Raw genomic sequence first — 23,795 nt, 5'->3', positions numbered from 1 at the left:
GGTCTTTTGGCATGTGATTCTTATCAATGAAAGTTTGGAAAACTCTACTAATTTTAGAACTGGACATTATTGTAGAATTCTCAAGTAATTCTTCAATGGAAAGGGGAGTGAGGTTCTGGTCAGGCTATAATTGCAACATCTCATTAATAGACTTGGTTGTAATGGTGAAAAGGATTCTTTGGTCCGGGGACATGACAACTCTTAAATTGGGGTTGATTTGCATGGAATTAATGGACAATATTTGGGAAAATGTGAATGGTAGGGAATTGGTACTTCGGTAGATTTGATTCCCAAATACCTATGTTATCAGAGTAGTTCACGTAATTGTCTCAGTACCTGCAGTAGAATTTCAAGGGGCTATCCTCAAAAGTAAGGTCTTTGACTTGAAAATCCTTATCAGCCAAGGGGAGATAGTCCAAATCTCAGTGGGGAACATTGACTGGAGTGATGTTTAGGGCAACTGGGGTTCCCATCCCCGGTTCTTGTGTATTCAAGGAAGGAAAATAGGGTTTTCAAGGTTTCTCAGATGAAACAGGTACTTGAGGTAGCCTTAGGGTCAAGGAACAGTTCAATTGCACCAAATTATTTAAATTAAGAGAAATTTGATGGATGCTTTAGCTAAAAACAAGGATTTTGAGATTGAAATGTGGTAAATACCTATTTTCGAATGATCAAAGGGATATTTGACTATGGTGATGGCCCTACAGAGTGTGCACAATAGACTTGAGTAGCTTGATGTTCAGTAGCTAATGGTGGTTGATGGTTGGGAGCAAGTTGCTGGTCTAGATGTATTTTGTGCGTGCATGGGAGGCAAAGCTTTCCTTTCTCGATAAAAAGACAAACAATGGATGTTTTTGTTTTATATGCAATGTCAATGTTTTCTGGTGGGTTAATGAAAATGACAGTTGGCTTTAACTGACTGATGGGACAGCTTTGTCGTTTAGTGGAGGTGGTAAATAGGAGCAGTAATGGTTTTCATCACACCACCGTTGGAGGTTTAGTGGTTTTGGCAGAGGGTTGCGCAATGCCATAGATTTAGTGACACGTAGCATCAGAGAATAAGTCAAAACCGCTCGTATTGCGTGGTTAACATTCAACCCAAAGGTCTATGCGATATGGGCGAGACCCATTGCATGTGGGGAGGTTGATTGGACGGTAGTCGGCAGTGGGAAGTGGCAGGGATTTAATGGAGGGGCCCGATGATAATTAAAATGACTTTAATTACATCGGGGGTGATATGATTGGTCGAGAGGTTATTAATTAATCCAAATGATTAATTAATCCATTTTTAATGCGTTGGGGGTTCGGCGCTTAATTAATCGTCATTCGATTAATTAATCCAACTAAGTTAACATTATTATGGTTTATTTTTCAAACCATCGAGATGGGATATTTACTTATTGTGGGATTTTAATTAATTAATACAGGAAAGGGTTATTGTTTTTGGGAGTTAAATAATAATAAAAATAAAAATTTAATATGAATATGGAAAGGAAAATGCACTAAGTAAATGTTTCCGAAAATACATTTCATCATCCAACATTCTAGCTTAGGCTAAAATGTGTTTGGGGTTTTTTTATAAAGAACCTTTATTTTCCTATGTAAAATAGTGATTTTACTTAGGAAAAGCATTTGAAGGGAATGACTGAATTATTGCAAGTTATTGGGCCAAGGGTCCAGTCCCTCCAGAAGTCAGAGAAATGCTTTAAGCCCCTTTAAATTTCAGGTTGTTGGCGCCTTTAGTACTTATGGGAAATTAGTAAAATTTAGGGAAAAATGAGTGAGGAGGTTAATTAGTTTGACTTTTTTCTCTGATGTAAATGTCTTCATTGTCATCCATACTTTGTCAAAGTGATGGAATCAAAAGATGTAAGCTTTTAACTTTTAATCATTCATCATACATAATTCTGCAACCAATTATCTACTTACCCACCTACACATCCTACCATTTTTACTTCTTTTATCAAGGTGTACTTAAACTGGCAAACCCATATCAAGCTTTTTTTTTTCTTTTACAATGGAAATCTATCTAAGTATATCCTTATTACATCCAAGGGCTCAGATTAAACTGTTGAGCTTCTTTTATTCACTCTACCTATCTACTTATCTGCCAATATTAAATAGTTTGGTCAGATTTTACTGTTTATATGTATAGACATGAAATTCAAAATATGGAATATCTAAGATTAAACTATTTGGTTACCATGGATTGTGGCATAAGTAACAAGTTGCACACAATCTTTATTCAAAAAGTGAAATAGCAGTGGCAATTGGACTTGCACACTTTCATGGTATTTTTCTTTTTCTTGGGGATCATTTTCTTTCATTTTTTTTTTGACCTTCTCAGTCTTTTTGCCCTTTTATTTTCTTTTAGGGCATACCCTCTTTACATTTTTTAATTTTTAGATTTTTTACAAATATGGAAAACATTTGCAACAAGCAAAGGTATGTACATATTTCAGAGCTAAACCAAGTCAATCATGATATATGACACCTATTGGCATAGGAACATAACAATTCGGAGATTGAATTTGTTGAGTTCTGGGATTGTTCTAGAGAGAACAAGAATTGTAATTTCATCTTGATTTTCTGGATTAATAGAAAACAGATAGTGGGGTTTTGAGTTGTATCTTTCCCTGGCTATTTATTATGTTATGTGCCTTTGATTCTCTTCCTCTATTGATTATTGTTTGCTCAATGTTTATGGGCTTCCGCTGTAAAGTGTCGAAGTAGATTCTTGTCCCTTTCTTTAGCAAATTGCATTAGCTTTTTAATTTACAAGATTTTCTACATGGCACAATATATTCCATAGGCATAACTACTCCTTGTCCATATACCAGCCTGAAAGGTGTTTTTCCTATTAATTTCTTGCATGTCATTCTGTATGTCCAAGACGCAACTGGAATCCTCAAATCCCAGTCATCTTTGTTTACATTGCACACCTTTGTCGAGGCATTCTCCATAATCTTATTAAAAGTTTCCATTGTCCCATTTACTTGAGAATGATAGGGAGTTCTCTTCTGATGGTAAACCAGAAATTCCTCAATCAGTATTCAATTGTCTTATTCAAAAAACATTTTCCGTGATCACTCATCAAGATATTCATACAAGAAAATCTAGATAATATATATTTGAAGATAAAATTCACACCAATTCCTGCACTGCAATCTTTCCCTGGCTTCGCCTCGGCCCACCTTCTCAGATAATTTGTTGCAGTGATGATATATATTGCACCAGTCTTTTTCCCTGGTGGATTAATTGGTCCAATAAAGTCGATTGGCCATTTGTCAAAAGCTTACAATGTCACCTATGGTACTAAGGGAATTCATCTCTTCTGGACGACTTTCCTACCCTTTGACACATAGCACATACTTGGAAATAGTCCTTTACATCCCTATGTACTATGGGCCACCATAGTCTGTCTTTCATAATCTTCTGTGCAGTGTCTTTTCTTGCATAATGGGCACCTGTGATTCCTCAATCAGCTTCTACCAAAATGCTCTGTCTTTCACAATCAAGGAAATATCTTCGCAATTGTTGGGATAGGGTCCCCTAGGGTCAATTTTACTAATAAGTTTTTTAATTTTTGTAAACTCTTTACATTTTTAGGAGCAGAGCACAAAGGTCATTGGGAGTCAAAGGGACTTTAGGAAGGTCAGATCCACTTAGTTTGTTAGAATTTAAGTTATTTTGTGACCCACCCATGGTTCGTGGACCATTGTATTGTAAACGAAGATGATATAAAAGAGTCATATAAGGTCATAGGGAAGTCATGAAGATAGCAAAGAACACATATATGCAATTTTTGGGTCTATATTTCCTACTCTATACTTAGGCGAAGAGGAAGGCTCCTGCAAAAGTGTGCACAGAGACCTTGGTAAGTCCACGACTGAGTGCGTGGGGCCCTGCAATCATGTGCGTAGGGAAGAAAGATTCTGTAACAGAAGGATTTAACATAATAAAGACTATTTTGGAGCAATATCTGTGTATTTGTACATTTATGTTTACTTATGAATTTACTGCATTTTCACTCTATTTACTGCATTTATCATAAGAAATACTTAAGGGATGCACGAAAGTGGTAGATCTAGTCAATTATATAATGTTATGAATGTTTAGAACACTTAGAGAAGAGTTAGATTTGTTATCTGTAAGTTACTCTAATTTCTTCATTTCAAGGGTTAGGGTTCGCGAAGGTTAGAACAAAGCCCTAAAAGTAAAAAAAAGCCATCACACATACCTCTAGATGCAGAAAATTGGTTTTTTCATCTCCCAATATTTCCTCAGGTGAGACTGTAACCTACGCTATCGGGTTGTTTCCGAAAGGGACAACAATGTAGGGTTTTGTTTGTTGGTCCAGCTAACTTTGAACTTGGTTCTAGACCCCCTCAAGCCAACATCAATACTTCATCCTGCCCCATTTTATACAAGTGTCTTAAAATCAGTGAATTGTTAGCTGATCGAACAACCAATTCCTTCTTTTGCTTTGTAGTATACTCTATGGGCACCATTCCTATGGGAACAAACTGGATAATATACGTGAAGTGATCATCTGCGAATTTAATTGCAAAACATTGTGCATTGGGCAAGTTATCTTGAAGACTTGTAGGTTCTTCTTCTCTCTATCTTGGATAATGATTAGGCCCATTTTTATTCTTCTTAGCTTCACTATTACTTATAAACCACATTCTTGGAATAATAAAAACCATTAATTCTTTTTATCGACATTTCGAGCCAACCACTGTGGCTCATCATCGGGATAGATCGAAAGTGTGTAAGCTAGATCTTTGTGGAATGAAAAAATAGAGGTTTGAGATGGTGATGGAGTGAGAAAGATGGTAGATGAGAGTCTTAGGTTAGGTTAATTGATAATTGTAAACTTTGTAATTCAAATCTATTACAATTAATTATTTGTATAATAATAATTGAATTTTGATTAATTATCATATTGTCTTTATCAATTTATTTGTATTTTGGTTTCCTAGAATTATGATGGAATAGAAAAGAATAATAATTAATCTTAATTTTACTTTATTTTATCCTGATATGAAATATGCTCATTAGGGTTTCTATGATCTTAATAATTTTTTTTTTAATGAATTTTGTTTAAATATGTTTTGTATTAAATCAATTTAATTATGAGTGTTTGTATTGAATCTTAATTATAAATGTTATTTAAATATGTTTGTATTAAATATATTTGATTATGAATGTTATTTCTTTTAATATGTTTGTATTAAATTAATTTAATTATGAATTTTGTTTAGGATTTCTATAATGTTAGTATTAGTTAATTAATAATTAATAATCTTTATTGTAATAATTGAGTGATGTTTTATTAATAATTTTAGGATTAATTAAGAATGTTATTGAGATTTATTTATTTCTAATTTTTTTTGTAATATTGGTGTTTTACTATTAAATTAGTACATTTTATATAGTGATATATATATAAAAAAAATATTTTGGATTATTTTGATGAATTTTAATTTTGTATCTGATCAATTTAAGTTATATGTTGTGATTAATGGAGATTGAAGCGGGGAGAGAGAGATAAGCAAGTTAGTTTATAAGAGCAAAAGGTTTACCGGAGAGAGGTGTTGGAGGGAGGTTGGGATAGGAGGTTAAAGTAGGAATCCAGTTGTCACTTATTTTCCATCCTTCATCTCGGTTTAGGTTGTTTGGGTGTTTTCCTATTTCTATGGCTTGCCTAATTTTCTATGGTCATAATGATCAATTTTGGCAACTACTTTGGAGTTTTCGATACATACATGATGATTGGTTTGACTGGAGTGTTACGCTAGGGCTGATGTTTTTGAGCGGTTATGTTTTATGTCAGCAGCATGCTTTTGAATACTAGTTTGGATAGACCTACCAGTTTCCCCTATGTAGGTTTTTCTGCATGAACAAGGAACCATGTAAACTCCTTTGTGGCATCTGAGATCAACCGGAACTTTGACTAATCTAAGGCACTTGCTAATCGTATTCATGGGTTTAAAGGTGGTTTTAATGTTGTTTTTCTTTAGAATATAGGCAATTTTGTCTATAGTACCTAATATGTAGGGGAGATGAACCCTACTCGCTTGATCGTCAATAAGTTGTCTGTTTTAGGAATGCTAAAAATATCAACAACCCATAGACGATCAAGTGAGTAGGGTTCACCTTCCCTACATATTAGGTACTACAAATAAAATTGCCTATATTCTAAAGAAAAAAAACATTAAAACCACCTTTAAACCCATGAATACCATTAGCAGGTGCCTTAGATCAGTCAAAGATCTAGTTGATCCCAAATGCCACAAAGGAGTTTACATGGTTCCTTGTTCATGCGGAAAAACCTACATAGGGGAAACCAATAGATCTATCCAATCTAGGATTCAAGAGCATACTGCTGACATAAAACATAACCGCTCAAAAACATCAGTCCTAGCGGAACACTCCAGTAAAACCAACCATCATGTATGTATCAAAAACTCCAAAATAGTGGCCAAAAGCACATTATCACCAAAGAAAATTTAGAGAAGCCATAGAAATAGGCAAGCACCCAAACAACCTCAACCGAGATGAAGGATGGAAAATACGTGACAACTGGATTCCTACCTTAACCTCCTGTCCCAACCTCCTTCCAACACCTCTCTCTGGTAAACCTTTCACTCTTATAAACTAATTTGCTTATCTCTCTCTCCATGCCTCAGTCTCCATTAATCACAACATATAACTTAAATCGATCAAATACAAAATTAAAATTGATCAAAATATTCCAATTTTTTTTTTTTATCACTATATAAAATCTATTAATTTAATAGTAAAACACCAATATTACAAAATAAATAAATAAATAAATAAATCTCAATAACATTCTTAATTAATTTTAAAATTATTAATAAAACATCACTCAATTATTACAATAAAGATTGTTAATTATTAATTAACTAATACTAACATTATAGAAATCCTAAACAACATTCATAATTAAATTAATTTAATACAAACATATCTAAATAACATTTATAATTAAGATTCAATACAAACATTCTTAATACAAACATTCATAATTAAATTGATTTTAATAACATTCATAATTAAATAGATTTAATACAAACACATGTAGATAAATTAACATTCACAACTAAATTGATTTAATACAAATCATATTTAAACAACATTCATAAATAAAATAAATAAATAAAATAAAAATAAATAAATAAAATTATTAAGATCATAGAAACCCTAATGAGCATCTTTCATATCAAGATAAAATAAAGTAAAATTAAGATTAATTATTATTCTTTTCTATTCCATCATAATTCTAGGAAACTAAAATACAAATAAATTAATAAAGACAATATGATAATTAATCAAAATTCAATTATTATTATACAAATAATTAACTATAATAAATTTGAATTACAATGTTTACAATTATCAATTAACCTAACCTAAGATTGTCGGCTCTCGAGTCTCGAGGAGCGCCTTGTTCATCTGGAACATCTCGATGAGCAGCGTCGAGATGCTGCCACGACGAATGAGGCCCATAAGAAAAGGGTCAAAACTCAGTATGATAAGTCTGTCAGACCTCGTGTTTTTTCTGAAGGTGACCTTGTCTTGGTCTATGACCAAGATAAGGACGCCTTGGGGGCAGGCAAATTCAAGCCTATGTGGTACGGTCCTTTCATTATCAAACGAGTCTTAGAAAAAGGATCGTATGAGTTAATTGATTTCGAAGGAAACAAGCTGGCGGAGCCCCGAAATGGGCTCTATTTAAAGAAGTATTTTGCTTAGTTTTACCAGGCAATGGCTTCTTTGTATTTTATGTATATTTGTACATATCTTATCGAGCGTTTTTCTGATATCAGCACTTTTGGTCTGCTTTGGCAGGTGTTGATGGATGATTTGGTTTATTTTGGATTCGCCGATGGTGCTAGTCGGCACACTCGGAATCTTGCTTCCGCAGCTTGGGTACTTTATTACCCATCTGGTCAGTTGATGACATCGAGAGGCGTGTGTATCGGTCCTGCTTCAAACAATATGGCCGAGTATACAGCTGTTATCAGTTTATTATCCGAGGCAATCTCTTACGGGATCGACTCGTTGGTAGTGTATCTTGATTCTCAATTGATAGTGTCTCAGTTTATCGGGTTAGAGATCCATCATTATATCGCCAATATTTAAGGGTGAGGTTGTTGCAAAGATCATTTATTTACATTAATTATTTGCATATTCCAAGATCTCAAAATTGGTTAGCTGATTCTATCGCTAATCAAACATTAGACTGGCATATCAATCATTCATCATCATAAAATCATGCATCAAAAAGTCAAACTGTATATATATATATATCACAAAGCGTCTCGAGTGTACATATGTGTGTCCAAAAATATACAAAATTGGGACTCAAATGCCCATAATCATGTCAGGCATATCTAATGCCTCGGCTCTGGATGAGCAGCTAAATAACTAACTATAGCATTGGCCACGCGCCGAAAAACGCGAACCCAGTCACGTGGCATCCCAACCACATGACGCTGCATATCTGGAGGAAGGTCCTCTATCTCGGCCATCGGTACTTGATAGCTCAATCTCGCCAAGTGTCGCTGCACGTTGGCGAGGGTCCTTTCCGCATCCGCAGCCGCCTCTTCGGCTCCTCGGCCACGCCGTCCGTGCCGTGGGAATCCATCTGGTCGCACAGGCCCAATGTCTGAAACATGATCATCATATCAGTCATTTGAATCTCATCAAAAAAAAATATATTTTTCAAAGTTCATCATTATGCTTGAAAAATCCTAAAAATCATAAAATCATAAAAATCAAAAATCTTACCGATCTCGCCCCATGCTGCATCTGGTGGCAGCACTAGGTCAGGATCTCCTCGGAAATCCAGTCCAGCATAGGGGTAGTCGTCTATGGCGATGATCTGTTGCTCCCACCAAGCAAAAAAGTCGTCGTCGAATGCATTCCTGGGCACTTCCCCACCCCCCAGACGTTTCATCAAGTCAGCCCACCGGCCCATACGTGGATCACGTGGACTACTGATGGGAACTGCTACCCTGGGGCGGAGTGCAGGAACCTTCTCGAAGAAAAATGTGCATAAAATGGTTCCGTACCCAAAGTTCTTGGTCTGTCCCTTCCTGATAGAAGCAAGCTGCTCCTTCATGTTGGCAAGTAGAGGAGTACACCAGTCAAACACCGTGGTGAGACAGTCCACTGCTACGCTCATGTTTACTCGTGATGCCTGATGTAGCGAAGATGACCCGTTCACTCGAGCTATAGTGAACAGGATTATCCGCAGTGACAAACTCGCCACGTGTGGGATCGAGATCTGACTCCCGACCTTCCGATGACCTGGGCAGTAAAGTTGTACATAGTCGTCTACGCTGAGACTATTCCGGGTCCTGCCCCGGGAGTGGACTACCTCTCCCCTTCGGGAAAGGCCCGTGATGAAATATATATCTTCCACTTCTATCCTGAGTGGCATTTGATCAATCATAAAAGCTTCTTCCTCGACATCCCAGTAATCAATAAGTCTCTCGAGCAGACGCACATTTGCTTTCATATTCGGCAACTTAAAGAATTTTAACAATCCGCATCCCCGTAAGGCATCTAATGCCTCATCATTCTCCATAACTTCATTATCTACAGCTGAGTGCTCTCTTTCACGCCATGTGAGAGTCATCCTGGAAGAAAAAATCAATTTCATCCATTAGTTTTTTATATAAAAATTTTTCGCTGCGCACACGCGGTTTACCCTATACACAGTCGCGTGTAGGGCCGTCGTATACGCGATTTATATACGTCCAACCCGCGTGTACACCGCAGAGCAATTTTTTGCAAAAATCTAACGGTGAAACATTAATTAAACTTCCTAAAAACTATCACAATTGATTGCAAGACAAGTTTAGTGCTTACCTGGAAGTTTTCGGCAAGTTTGAACGGTTGAATAAGTCACGGGGAAAGTTTGCTCCTTTTGCTCCACAATTTGCTCTCCAAGTCAAACGGTGAAAATGGTAAGTCCAAAATTTCTTTTTATAAGTTTTGAAAATGCAAAATTTTTTCAAAATTTTATTTTGTTTGGTTTCATGTCACTTTTAACTTGGGAGCTTGGAATGTCGAGATTGAGTTGTTTTTCAGGACATTTTGGACATTTTTCGACGGTTCGAGGCGGTTCCATGACTGCTGACCCGTCATGGCAGGTATCGTGTTCTCACTGGCATATAGGTTAGGGACACCATTTTTCCGTTGCATTATGCATACTAGCCTCCATTTGACCGATACATCTGCCGTAGGGTCGACCCCATCATGTTATGGTTCGCAAGCCATTTTCACTCGCCGATTCTTTAAATCATGACATGATGGTAGAGCCATCCTTTTACATGGGCATCCTAGTTAGCACCTCACTGACATTTGTTGCCCATGCTGCTTCGTTTTGAGTAGGCTCGGGAGTCCTCTGTAGTCCCGCCATGACTTATGCGTTGAAGACTCATTCTTCCTTGCTTCTTCGCTTCGTTCTGGCCTTATACCCTAGAGGCTCCTATGTGTGTTGAGTTGTACTTCTGCATTGCATGTTGACCATTTGCACCTTTTGGCCTATAGCTGGCTTCACTTGGACTCGTGTTTAAGCCCACTTTTGACCATGGCGTCTGCAAAAAATCAACCTTGCATCCCCTTGACCTCTGCAGCTTGACATACCCAGATCCGTGGAAGGAACATACCTCTGAGTGTCACTGACCAGTTTTTCACCTCCCTGCATTGAGCATAGGAACGTTCCTTTCCCAGGAACTAGAGCATCTGTTTCACCGACACTCGTTCTTTCCACTGTACCATAGCATTCTTTTATTCTTTTTCCGGCTTATCAGAAAAAGACAAAAAAATTAAATATTCCAAAAAGAGCGGGAACAGGGACATTATTTCCATTTATTGTTGGCAGCTAGAGTCAGTCGTGTCGCCCTTGAACAAAGCACTCAAAACAAAGTCTCCTCCGCATGGGTGGGATTTAGTTTGACTTAGGTAAGCCATAACCTTGTTATCGAGTCAGTTCTCCCCCGATTGGTTATCTCTTCCAATCATATGGAGGGTTCGTTCGTGCCTCCTACATGACGAACTTATACAGATTCATTATATGCTGCCACATAGTCACATTGAGTCGTGCTTTTGTTCAAGGGAAGTTAGCCTGAGTCGGCCTTTCTGCGGTGTCTCTTGACTCATTTTTCAGTCGGCCATCCCTGGTTGTCAGTGTCATGTCTATCATCACATCAGTTATATTGGTCCTTCACTCGTGCCGGTTTGAGAAGGTCCCCATTGACTTCTTGCTGGTGGGTCTTGTCCTTATCGACGACGACACATTGCTCTGAGGGCAGACCTAGAGACCGCACCCTGGCCCTATTTTCATTATTGATAGGTCACCTTGTGCTCAGCATTGATCAGTATCATGGGTCTTTGACTGAGTGGTTTCCCTTGTGTTCGACATCAGCATACATTATCACACATTGGGATTCGTGCAGTACCTTGGTTTCCATTTGACCCTATTGGTGGATACCTCGCCTCTGTGTCAGCTTTCATTATTGGTTGGTTCAGAGGGTTTCTGCCGTGCGCTAGCCACATCTTGTGTACGCCGGAAACGTACTTTCGGTTGGGTTACTACATCTTTTTCGTCCGATTCCTTCCACATTATTGGCCTACGGGTTACACTCGCGCTAGATTGATGGAGGATGCCTTAATGCCTTCCTTCTAGCGGATCTTTCCCTATCGACTCCGACTCATTGCTCTGGGGCAAAGATCTAGAGTCCATTTGGCAGTACCTTGGGGTTTGCAGTCATTAGTGGCAGATTCCTCGCTATCGACAGTGGGAAACCATCATTGTCTCCTGATTGATAGATTCTTACAGGTGTTCGACTTCAGCTCATCTATTCACACTTGTTAGATTGTACTGGGTACCTTGACGCTCATTATCATTATCGGTGAGTAGTCTCGCGTTTGTTAACGGTATACATCAATGACCGGTAATCAAACGATTTCTCACATGGTCGACTTCAGATCATTTATTCCCATGGTGTAGAAATGTACCACGGCGGTCGGTGAAGACCTCAGGTTGTATCAGCATTCATTGGTTCACTTGACAGTTGCTCCTGTTGCTGCTAGTTGATACCATTCCACCTTATATGTTGCAGTCAGTCATGGCGACATTCTATATGCTGGCACCTGAGTTTGCAGTGTAGTACCATCCTATTCCATCATGTTCAGTTGGTACCTTATGGGATCAGTCTTTGATTTCAGTGATCCGTTGCATCTTTCAGCATCATTGACAATTTTATATGTGATATTCAGACATGTACTTACTCATTATGATCAGATGATCCATTATGTATTTTACAGTCATTTATACTTGTATACTTAGTGGATCCGCTTGTACTTGATATGCGGACATGCTTTACTTTTCCTGAGCATGGGTATGCCCACCTCAGACAGTGTTTCTTTCTGATCTCCTTTCGGTGGCTTGGCAGGCTGAATTCTGGTGAAGTCCTCCTCGGCTTTTCGGCAGAGTTCCTTTCCTTGTACTTACTTAATGTATTTCGGCCATCATGTTCCCCTTCTGACCTCATACATTAGGGGGCATCTGTTATAGCTCCAAATCTCACTCTTATGGTTTGTGATGCTGCACTTATGGCCTAGGGCAACCCCTCCTTCCAGACCTGGTCCAAAAATTTAAAAAACAGTGTTTTATTCCCTGTACGCGACTTTGCCCTGTGTTAAACGCGTGTACACGCGGGTCTGTCATACCCAACCCGCGTGTATCTATTAAAACACTTAAAAAAATATAATTTCCTCTTTTTCGGGCGGTGATCGCGGGTTTACCTGCTGGATCACCTGTTAGTGCCCGTGGCCCAACTGTTCCCAACCAACTCCTAACTAAAAAACTACTTTGGAGAGGGTATAAAAAGACATCAAAGGGAAGGCCAAGGAGAGAGAGAAAGGAGAGCAAGATTATTATGCTGAGATTTTTCCCTTAGACCAGGTCTGAAGTCCTTGGTGCATCCTGCACTTCCCCCATTTTGCATAGGAAACCCTTGTTTCCATGTGTATTGGTGATCATTCATCCTTGACATCATCATTGAGTAAGACTTGGAAGGAGCTCTTGTTGAAGGCTGGAGGCTGGAACGAATCCGGGAGGAAGCTTGCTTGGAGCCTGCTGAAGGTGTTCAGGTGATATCTTTCCGATATATGTACTTTATTTGCCTTTATATATAAAGAAACACGTCTTTGTTCCCGAATAATCTTTCTTTATGCTTATGAGATTCTTGTGGTGAATTCTTATGAAAGTAGTTACTTAAAGATTATTTATAACTAACTTTATAGCATAAAGATGATTTATACATAAACTTCTATACATGTACTGTTGTGTTCTTTGATTTGTTTGTCTTGCAGGTCAGAGAAAGAAGAAGGGAACTCCAAGAAGGGTTTGCACCCTAACGGTCTTCTCGGACGTAGGACCTTAGGTATGTACCCTAAACATTAGAATTTGCTTAAAAGTAAAAAAGATGGCTGTGTGTGTGTGTTTCTTTGTATAAGCAATTTTCAGTCTGGTAGAGTCTCAGCCCAAAGGACTCTAGGGGTACTTTCCCTTCAACCAACCATCTTTCTCACTCCATCACCATCTCACACCTCTATTTATTCATTCCACAAAGATCTAGCTTACACACTTTTGATCTATCCTGATGATAAGCCATAGTGATTGGCTTGAAATGTCGATAAAAAGAATTATGGATGCGATAATCCCGGAAGAAAACTCAACAAAAAATACAATTCGCATAAGCCTCAAGAAAATAATAATAATAACAACCATCGAGAGATATTTCCTCCTAAAACAACCTTATTCACTAAATACTTTACGTAGAATGATCTATGAACACCTTAAAGTGTCCTCCCAAAATGTAATGTCTGAAATTTTGTAGCACTTTGTTAGCTTAGTGGGTCTTGACCCAGGTTTAGAGTTAGTTTTGCCAAAAAAATCCCTACACTACTGGCCCTTTCGGTATCAATCCGTAGAGCGTGGATTGAAGTCTCACCCGAAGCAGTATGGGGAGATACTGAAACTAGGTTTTCGAACCCAGAGATGAGCGCGATGTCGTTTTATGCCCCCTACCTTCGCACAGAGCAATAATCCTTTAGGCCTTATAGATATAACTACCCTTAATCAACTTCTATACCTCCGTGAATGTTCATGATTGTCTTTAATGGACCCTAAATAGGTGAATCAAACACTTACATGGCTCTTTGATTACCCTTAATATTGTATTTACCCAGATCAATTTAAGTGTTTGATAACTTAAACATGCAATAAGATATGCTTCGCATAACAATTAATATTAAGTGTGCTCATATGAAAACACAAATTATGTAAAGTCGTGCATCAATACAATATTACTTCATAACCCCATCATTCATCGCAACGTAAAAGTGTACTCATTCATAACAGAAGTAAAAAGAGAAACACATGATTTTCTAGAATAATCTCTTTATTAATACTCCAGTTCTGGTTACAGACTCAAGACTTCCCTGCGCACTCAGTTGTAGGGGTCCACGCACTCAGTTGCGGACTCTACTCTAGGCCTCTGTGCACATAGATGTAGAGCCTCTCTGCTACTCTAAGACTTCTTCGCTCTTCATTCTATTGACCCATTACATTCATCTTCATCATCGATATTACTTACCTTAGACATCCTAATACACGCCTTTTTATGCAATCCCATGGTCTGCGGACTATGGGTAGATCTTTAAAAGTCAATTCAACTTACATAAAAGAAGGGTAAAACCATTTATGAAACTTTACTATCTACACACTCCGTGACCAAAACATGTATATAATTTACCTTATATACAAAAAAACTTGGGCTTTTCACTCCAAAACTTGGGCTTTTTGCCCCAAAACTGACCCTAGGGGACCCTGTCACAACAGGCCTCCAAGACAATGATCGTGACTCACCCTTGAGTCACTCTATTGGTGTAGAGCTATTACTGTGGAGACCTCCTAGCTCTACTTGCTCCACTTCTACCTCATTTTTGCTCTGTGTGGCTGCATGTTTGATCTGCTCCACCAATTGCTTAGTAGTTGGTCACGTACTATCTTCCTTGATTTTCTGTTGCTTGCTCTATAGGTTTGCCAACTTCTCCTGAATGTTGGCAAAGATAATGTAGGCCTCATCTAGGAAATACCCCAACCTAGCCTCGAAGACTACCTCTTTCCTCTGCATTGCTTCCACCTATTCGAGCAGTTGTTTCGCCTCCTACAGCTTAGCCAATTGTTGTGCTAGAGCGACAATGCACATTGTTACTCTCACATCATCATACTACTGCTACAATTGATAGGATTCGGTATTTAACCTCCGAAGGTTAGGATCCTCCTGCAAAGTTGTGACTACCTCCATGGATTTCTCGAAGAGCATGGTGCCATCCACCACTGCGACATCCACCGCTATGACTCCATCCTTCACAGTGGCTGCGCGCTGTTCTCTAACCTCTAGCGAAGTTGAAGGTTTCGATTTCAACTTTAACTCTATGATTTTCAGGTTCAATTCAAACTGAACCTTGGCCACTTTTGTCTTTGTGTCGCGCACACCTGTAGCCAACTTCCTGATATTTTCCTCCATCAGCGCTTCCTCCGAGATATGTAGTTCGGGGACCATTCTGAATGGCTTAGCCACCACGACTGCAAACTAGTAATTTTGTGCCTGAACTTTCTTCTGGGCCTCCAACACTATTGATTTGTCCATGAACATTTGTTCATTGTTGACTTTGTACTCACTGATTAGGCTCAACGCGTGCTACTCCCAGGCCCTAACTTCTACTACCATACCTACTTGCAGTGTGTGAAGAAACTCGCTAGGGAGCGTGGCTAGGTTGAGACCAATATTCTTGAAAGTGCTGACAATAGCCTTGTTAGTGACCACCTTCGCGCTCAAAGCTTCATTAGGCAGTGCAACTGTTTGGAGATCCAATGACCGAACCATCTCTGCTGCTTGAGTTGTCCCCAGTGCAAAACTGGTTGATGCCACGCTTCTCTGTCTTGCACCTATCTGGATTCTTGTTGTCTAGATCTGTAGCTCACGCAGATCTTTCTGGATGGTGCTCAATGTATGATTTTTTTGTTGTGATTCCCTACAATCTCCCCATAGGTAGGATCTTTTGCTAGTTCACCATTCGCAGTTGGATAGGAGACCATTTTAGTGTAGGCCTTCCCATGCCCTCCCATGTTTGCTTCGGTAGGACGTTTCCATCTGACCCTAGATCCAGGATCACTTGGTCCATCTCATATTCTCCAATCTGCATGGTCAATCTCATCTCCCTTCCTGTTCATGTCGTGTGCTTTCTGAGCTTCCAGACTACTCGTGGTTCTTCTTACGTTGTCCCAGCGCATCTATTTATGAGTTCTTGTAGCCCCTTTATAGCCTTGTTGTTGCACAACAGCTTCATGCATGTTTCTAGGAACATGGTGAGCATCGATGGGTCCATTTCTGGCTCCATTCTGTCTTTACTTCTTGAAGTGGAGGCATCAATGAAGCTCCTCTTGGCTTCCATAAAGGTCTCCTTAGCGTGCTCGAAATCAAACTCTGGTTCCTCCGTTAGAGCCTTGCGAACCTAAGTATTTTCTTCAAGCTGCTTTCATTTGTCATCCCCTATCGTAATTCCACTTCAGAGAAAAATATTCACATTAGGGTCTTCCTCACATGGCTCAGACCTCATCATTTGTAGGTTTTGAGTCGGGGGAGGTTGGAGTGCTCCTTTATTGCGCAACCTTGCTATGAGTGTGGGACAATCCTATGTCTCGTGATCAAATAATGTATAATACAAACATGATGGCCACGTTGGATTTGTACAATCATAGGCATAATGTCCTGGCCCTCCACAATTTTAACATATCAGCTGTCCATGACCTCTTCCTATGCCCCTGAAATTCGGTTCACGCCATCCCTGCATTCTGGTCAAGGAGCCACATTTTGGCCTGAACTCTACAGGTAGGAGTTTGATCCATCATCAATTCATAACTCCTATAGGTGCACTCATCATGGCCTACTGATCTATAGAAGTTACAGAACAACTGCTGTGAATTTTGTGTGTACTTTTGTTATAAGTGGTAGTTATTTGTAGCATGATTTCCTCCTATCTAACAAATCACGCACCATAATGCAGGCACCGTGCTCAGTCTTGCTTGTGCCTCCAATCTCAATGGCATTGGTCCTCCTCCCATGAGGTAATTTGTGAACACTAGGAAGTGGTCCTTATCATGTCCCTGACCCTTGAACTTTACGCACCATACCTCATCGCGCACTTCTGGGTGGGCTGTCCTGTCTTGTTTCAAACTCTGCATCTCAAGGCACAAGTTTTTCAATTGCACATGAATCTTTTGAACTCTCAGGTTGGGATCCTGTATAGGTGTCTCGTGAAATCTCATTGTAACCTCCAAGGCCTTGGCCTAAGTTGTTAGCCTATTTTGTGACACCACGTTCCTTAGATGTGACATTAACAATGCTACAAAGCATTTGTAGTGTTTTCCATATATCAACATCATGTTAGCTTCGAAAATTGTGCACTTCAGTCTCTGATCCAACTCCTAAGGGGTCTCACCTAGTAGCATTGTGATTTCCTTGAACCTAATGATCAACTGCGCCTCTGACTTTGGCCTGCTAAATTCTTTGTTTAGCGTAGTTTGAATATCTATGATCCCCGCATTTAGATTTCATTGGAATGCTTAATGTACCAGGTCGGTGCGCAATCCTGCAGAGCGCTAACCAACATTGCTTTGCTTATATTGTCATCTATGACTCCCTGCACTTCCCATACAACTTTTATCACGAACCAAAACTAGTCTGGATCTTCATTCCCTACTCCCTTTGTCAGTCGGATAAATCGTTCTTGCGGACAAGACCGATCTCCCTAGTATCTACAGATATCTAGTGACAAGTAGAACAAGCAAATCTACCTTTCTCTAAATATTGCAATTTATAAATAAAAGCCAAGAAGTGTTTTAGACCCTACCTTAAGTCCAACGCTAGTTTGTGGCAGCCACACTTCGACTGTCCAAATGAGCTTCCTTTTAAGAACCTGCAAACACAAACAAGCACACATCAAATAACACCTGCATAGCCAATATAATAAATCATATTCATCATGATCATCAAGGAATTCATGAAATAAACCATAGAAGACAGCTTATTGAGAAAAATAAACTTGATTGTATTAACTTTAAACAAAGAAGAAATTTAAAACCTTGGTGCCTTGATGTTGTACAAGCTACTCCCAGGGTCCAACAAAAATCTCCTCTACTTTGACAAGCTTCACACTCCTCCCAATGAGATCAAAAGGTATGTAATCTCTCCTCTCAAGTTCAATTAGGAAGTCTAAATTCCAACAACATTTACCCTAAAAAATATTCAGCTTTCAACTTCCTTAGTAACCAGCCCAATGCCTCATTTTATAGTGCAGAGGAAGGAAGTTAACAGGTCCACCTATGAAGGGATAGAGTCCTCCTTCAAAGGGATAAGATCCTCACATCAACGGGTTAGCTCCTTTAGTTATGGGATGCATGAACCACCAAGGAGCAAACTTGCCACCTCAAGATTCCCTTTAGAAGCTTCCAAAAATAACCCAAAGTGAGTTTCTAAGAATGTACTTGCGCTTTTTTTACTTTTACAGGGGTCCGCACCCATTACATAAAAACAGAGCAAGCAGGTCTGCAGGGGACATGACCAGGTGGTGCGGGACCACAGGTAACGCTAAGAGAAAATGCAGAACTAGAGTTTTAGAGATTTTCAAGGATTTTCTCTCATTTTTCAAGGCTTGACATGAAGAGATGAGGTTTAAGACTTGCAAAGGAGGACAGTATGAGTGGTGATAGACTCACACTCACTGCAGAATGTCATGGTGACAATATTTTGTATAACAGATTGCCCCCTAAAGTGCGAAGTCTATAATAGATAGTATTTGTCATCTAAGAAGAGTGAAGTAATTTATCATTTTGAGGATCATCCTATGGAGAGCCTAGTTGGAACCTATGAAAACATTCAATACAAAATATATATATGTGATCATATCATCGCTGAAGTAGGCATTCCCATACTCAGATCAAAAATGACTAGAAAACTAACTAAACTACTCTGATGTAGGAATGATATTGTAATACATCACAAGTATAGACATATGTAGACATAGTATGGGCACAACCATCTGTTTACGAATAATCCATTGTATAATGAATAACTAAATTCCTCACAACTTGGAAGGTGGAAACTAGATCCAAGGTCTTGATTTCTACTTCCCAAAATAGTACGATTCTATCCATGTGAATGAATGTGTCGAAGTCAAACATGGTAGAAACCTCTTGATTACCAGTCAATGATGTAAACTGTTAACAAGGAGAGAAACCACCAGTAATGTCAATGTCTCTCAAAGTACTCAGTACAATCCATGAAATATGAACAGATGTGTTGATGTCGAACATGTCATGGAATCCTTTGATGGAAGGTCAATGATGCAACCTGTCGTCAAAGGCGAGAAACCTGCCATTGAGGCATGCAGATTCCAAGGTACTGACGATTTCTAGATCATCTTTCTAGATAATGAGCTGAAGTCGATAAAAAATGATCCGTCGTAGGCAAGCCCACAACACGAAATCATAAATCATGTTTGAAGAAATATGTTTGCAAGGACTAACTCAGGGATGGTCAAGATGGATGACAAATATTTTGCAAATGAATGGTTTATTTGCATTGACCTCTTGAACACATAATGACACTGCAGATGGTTTGGTGACAATTGACCCAAAGCTAATACCCAGAAACCGGCTGAAGACTTTCAATATGGTTTGATTAACTGTTAGGAAAAGGATTTCCAAACCCAAGTAAACAAAAAGTGTCGTGTTCAAGAGTGGTTGAATGCTTTTCTGAGACACAAAGTATAACAAACAAGTTCATTTGTCTCTCTTTTCCCCCACCATTTCTAGCAAGTACCTCTTTATTTTTTAACAAACTTGAGGAGGATAACATTTGCTTGGTTATAAGCTCATCCTTCGGATGAGTCCAACTTAGTTTAAATTTGAACCCTAAGAAGGAGTGTTCCGTTCCTATTTGTAGTTGAATAGGTCCTTTACTGTTAAAATTTAACGAGTCCAGTATAGGAGAAACTCGGCATTTTTAAATTTTAGGGAGTCAGAAGAAAAACTTAAGAAAACTCCATGGTTGTCCTTTTTCATAAATTTGTGTCTCCCAAGCCCGAAAAAGTATAAAATAATACTTGAGAGAACCACTTGACCATTACGATCAAGGAGTACTTTTTATAATTAGTGTCTCTGATCTAAAAAAGTAAAAAAGCAATCAACGACACGTCGTTTTATAACCAATATCGAATTTGAAATGACAAAAATCCGGCAATATTTTTATTTCTATACGGTCAGAAAAGAGCTGTAAATGGACCGTCCTTTTAATTCCATTTTAACGAGCTTCAAAAGAAAAACTCGGCAATCTTTTCATATTTTGGGAGTCAGAAAAGAGCTTAAAGATGACTCTAATGTTTTTGTTGAAAATGATCAATTTTGCCTGAAAAATCCGATATTCTGCACAAAAACTCAAACATTACTCATACCTGTTTAAAATAAATAAAAATGCATCAAAAGTTACCTCTTTAAAGTGAAAAATAAAATTAAAAATTCATTTATTCAAAAAAGCTTATAAAAAGGGCTTTGTAAATTCATTTTTACCGTTTGACTTCATAGTGAGAAAAGAGAACTTTTGGGTAAGAAACTTCCTGTGAAGATTGCAGAAAATCCGTCCGTTGGAATCGAAAACTGTCACCTCCAGGTAATCCACATTACCTTAATATTTCATTTCAACCATTTTAATTTCATTTTTAGGTTTCTATTCTGATTTTTGGGAAGAATTTTGTTTAAATGACCGCTTATGGGGGTCCGCAGGCGCATCATGCGAAACCTGCGGACCCCGAATTTTTCCTACATAGGAAAGAGCTAGCCGCACCTGCTATTTGGGTAGAGTGCGGACCTATGCATTGTCTCTAACTGGTGAGTGCGGTCCCCGTGACATAGGTTTTACAATTTCAAATTCTTCAATTTCTGCCCAAAAACTTTGATTAAAAATATTCTAATCTGCCTTTTCTTTCAATGTAGGATATACACTGTTATCACTTAAAACTAAAAATTGATACATGTAATTTTCTATCCTAGCTCGATGACAAAGGTCTGTGCTAGTTTAATTTCAAATTTTCATTTTTAATTTTCTTCCTGTAGGATTTGGAGTTTTTAAAAGAGTTTTTAACTCAAGTTGTTCTCAACTCCCATTGGTTCCCCTCTACCCATCATTGTTCTATAGCCACCTCTTGTCTTATGTGAGTCACCATGCCTTTTCGTGATTTCGCAGCGCTATTCCAATTCGCCAATTTCGTAGCACAATCATAACTAGGCAGTTTCGCAGCGCTTCATGATTAGGCAGTTTCGCAGCGCATCATTAAAATTCAAAACTAACAGCGCTGCGAAATCATGGATTCGTACATTCCGCAGCGAATCTTTCCCGAAATGTCAAGTCTATTAGGTGAGTCATCAGCCATGTCTTCTCATGTCAGCTCATATACCTTTCTTATCACATTTTAACGCTCATTGCCACTATCACCACCACTAGATCTATTGATATGCACAAGTTATTATTCCCAAGAAATTTTACCGTGCATAAACCATAATGATGGCCGTAAGTCCTACATGAATGACAAATCTGCAAGATTATATCTTGAAAGGTTTTAAATGGAAGAGTTTAAAATTCAAGCGAGGCTGAAAATTCAAGCGAGGCTGAAAATTCAAGCGAGGCTGATAATCAAGCGAGGCCGAATTAAAAAAAAAACTGAATCACAATTCCAACCGGAGCTGGTAGTCTTTGTGTGCGAAGATTTGGAAGAATCCATGGAGAAAAAAGAGCACAGATCCGGCAAATGTCTAAGGACTGAACTCGAAGGCCTGGATATAACGCTGAGAAATGAAGAGGTGAAGAAAGCGTTTAAAAAGGCCGGGTGCTGGAACTTTTGCAAAAAGTTACAAGGAGGACATGCACAAGTAACTAAGGAATTTGCACTTAACTTCACTGGTTTGAATTCAAAGGTAGCCATATTAGAAGTGTAGGTTTCTCCAGAAGTGATATCTGCTGTGACAGAGATCCCAAGAGGACAAGAGGAATGGTTCAAAATTTTTAAATTTGACATGAATCCTTGCAAGGAGTTTTTGAAGGATGATTATGTAAATGAAGATTTAAGTAAGGCAGTGCCCATGAATTATGTCAAAGAACATTATGCTCTCTTACTCACCTGCATACAGAAATATTTGACTTGTGAAGGAAGGTATAACAAGGTTTATTCTTACCATTTCAAACTACTTTTGCATTTCACTGGGAAAGTATCCACAGACTTACCTTTTTATCTGTTCCGTAGTTTAAGTAAGATGTGTGATAAGGTACAGCTGAGGAAAGAGGACTGTGAAACCTCTTTGTTTCATCATGGTTTGATTAAACTACTGGTTTTATATGGGCTCCAAAAGATAGACAGGGATTGGAATTCATTCATTTTTATGGCTGGCTTCAAAAGCCAGACTGGCCTCACTCCCCAACCTGCCAGGGATTTTACAATAGCTGAGCTCCAAACAGAAGCAAGAGCTAAAAGAGTTACAAAGTCACAAGTAAGATCACAAGTAAGAAAACCAGTGAAGCCACTCATCATCCAAGATCAACCTCAGCAATCAACTAAGGAAAAAGTTCATGGTAAAAAGACTGTACCTGAAACAAGCACATCTGGAGTAGTCTCGAGGGTAAGAACAAGAAGCCAGATAAATAAGGAAAAAGGTAAAGCTATAGCAGTCGAAGACAGTCCAGTGTCCAAGGCAAGTTTAAATGATTTATTACAGGCTATTGAATTCGAGCAGTCTCTACCAGTTCAAATCAAGAAATCCAAGGCCTCAAAAAGGCTTAAATTTGATGAGCCAGCTGAAGAGTTCGTTTTTAAACCTAGAAGACCTATGACAAGGAGATTCCAGCAAGTACAGGAGGCACTGCCAAGAACAGAGGAAACAGGGGAAGAGACACAAAAAGACACAGGCATAACCTTCATTACAGTTAAAGAAAACAATATAGCAGCCCTGAAGAGCCAATTAGAATCAGCCAAGTATGAGATTGCTAAATTGAAGAAATCCGCTAGAAAACATGCAGCCATACATGCAAAATATTATAAAACCCTATGGGAAGGGAATGCAGCTGTAGAAGCCCAGCTGAATTTAGTGGTTGATGGCCATTCACAATTTCACACCTGGACAGTACCAGCAATCAAAGAAGCCAAGTACATCAGAAGGATTAATATGCAACTGAGAGCTGGGAATAAGGCTATGAAGAAACAAATTGAAGATTTGAAGGCACAGCTAAGCCAGCTACCTGCTAAATGAGTTTTCATTTCAAGTAAGGTTTTGTTTCCAAAATTTTGACAAATTTGCTTAATCTTATCTTTCTGAGGAAATATAAATCCCTGTTCGACATGTGGAAAGTTTAAGGGAGTTTTTGGCAATCAAATACTCGGCTAATAAAGGTCTCGGGTCAAAAGCAAGCTGTTTTAAAAAAAAACTCAGCAGTTTCGTAGCGCGCTACGAAACTGCTGAAGGTGATGATTTTTATGCAATTCAAGCAGTTTGAATTATAAGCGGAAATTTTGAAAGGAAAATGTCTAAAGGGCATGCAAGACATCATCTGAAGCTTTCAACAGTCAATTAGGTC

This window comes from Pinus tabuliformis, chromosome J, assembly GCF_031772625.1.
Source record: "Pinus tabuliformis cultivar Carrire ecotype Pingquan chromosome J, CPIR1, whole genome shotgun sequence".
Classification (NCBI taxonomy): Eukaryota; Viridiplantae; Streptophyta; class Pinopsida; order Pinales; family Pinaceae; genus Pinus; species Pinus tabuliformis.
Note: the sequence above shows the minus strand (reverse complement) of the source record.